This window comes from Triplophysa rosa, linkage group LG23 (assembly GCF_024868665.1).
Source record: "Triplophysa rosa linkage group LG23, Trosa_1v2, whole genome shotgun sequence".
Classification (NCBI taxonomy): domain Eukaryota; kingdom Metazoa; phylum Chordata; class Actinopteri; order Cypriniformes; family Nemacheilidae; genus Triplophysa; species Triplophysa rosa.
The window spans coordinates 7,725,365-7,726,879 of record NC_079912.1 but is presented as its reverse complement, the minus strand read 5'-3'; positions in this window follow the sequence as shown (position 1 = coordinate 7,726,879).

The window sequence follows — 1,515 nt, the reverse complement described above, 5'->3', positions numbered from 1 at the left end:
TTTGGCAACATTTCTAAGGTGGAAGAAGGCTGTTTTTGTGACATTTGAGATGTGATTTTTAAATGACAGGTTGCTGTCTAATATAACGCCGAGGTCTTTAACTGTATTTGTTGGAGTAACAGTGCAGCCTTCAATTTGCAGGTTATAATCCGAAATATTCTGCTCACGTGTCTTTGGTCCGATAAGTAATATTTCTGTTTTATTAGAATTTAAAAGAAGGAAATTACAAGTCATCCAATGTTTTATATCTTCGATGCACTCTGCCAATTTGGATAGCTGGAAGGAATCATCTGGTCTTGATGTATATATACAGAGTATCATCTGCATAACAGTGGAAGCTAATTCCATGTTTTCTAATAATGTTTCCAAGGGGCAGCATGTATATGGAGAATAGCAAGGGTCCTAAAACTGATCCCTGAGGTAATCCATAATTTACTTGTGTTAGATTTGATGATTCCCCATTTAAATAGACAAATTGATGTCTGTCTGATAAGTAAGATCTGAACCATTGTACTGCCTGTTCCTGAATAATTGTGTAATCGATCTAAAAGTATTTTATGGTCTACAGTATCGAACGCAGCACTAAGGTCAAGCAGGACTAGGAGTGAGATGTTACCTTTATCTGATGCTATAAGCAGATCATTTGTAATTTTTACGAGCACAGTTTCAGTACTATGATGCGGTCTAAAACCTCACTGAAATTTTTCGTGTATGTCATTATTTTGTAAGAAAGAGCACAACTGAGTGGACACTACTTTTCCTAGTATTTTAGACAGGAAAGGGAGATTTGAAATCGGTCTATAGGTTACTAGTTCATTGGGGTCTAAGTTTGGTTTCTTGATAAGAGGCTTAATGACGGCCAGTTTAAAGGGTCCTGGGACATGGCCTGGATGAATTGATGAGTTGATAATGTTAAAAATGGGTTCAACTGCAACGGGTAATAACTCTTTTAATAATTTAGTTGGTATGGGGTCTAATAAGCAAGTTGTAGGTTTAGTATGTTGCAATAATTTAATTAAATCTTCCTGTTTTATAGGTGAAAAACACTGTAGCCTTTCTTTTGGGGCGATGGTTGGTACTAATTTATAGGACAGACTTGGAGGTTGGGTTTTTACAATTTTGTCTCATGTGTTTTAAATTTTGTCTGTAAAAAAATTCATGAAATCATTGCTACCAAGGTGCGGCGGAATACCCAGGTCAGGTGAAGTCTGTTTATTTGTTAGTTTAGCAACTGTACTAAATAAAAACCTTGGATTGTATTTGTTAGTTTCTATGAGGTTACGGAGGTGCTCAGCCTTTGCTGCTTTTAGTGCCTTTTTATAATAGTTTGCACTCTCTTTCCACGCAATTTTAAAGACCTCTAATTGGGTTTGTTTCCATTTGCGCTCCAGTTTACGTGTTTCTCTTTTAAGGGCGCGAGTGGTGCTATTGTACCATGGTGCTACGTTTTTCTCATTAATCTTTTTTGACTTCATAGGTGCGACAGCTTCTAATGTATTAGAGAAAATAGTGCCC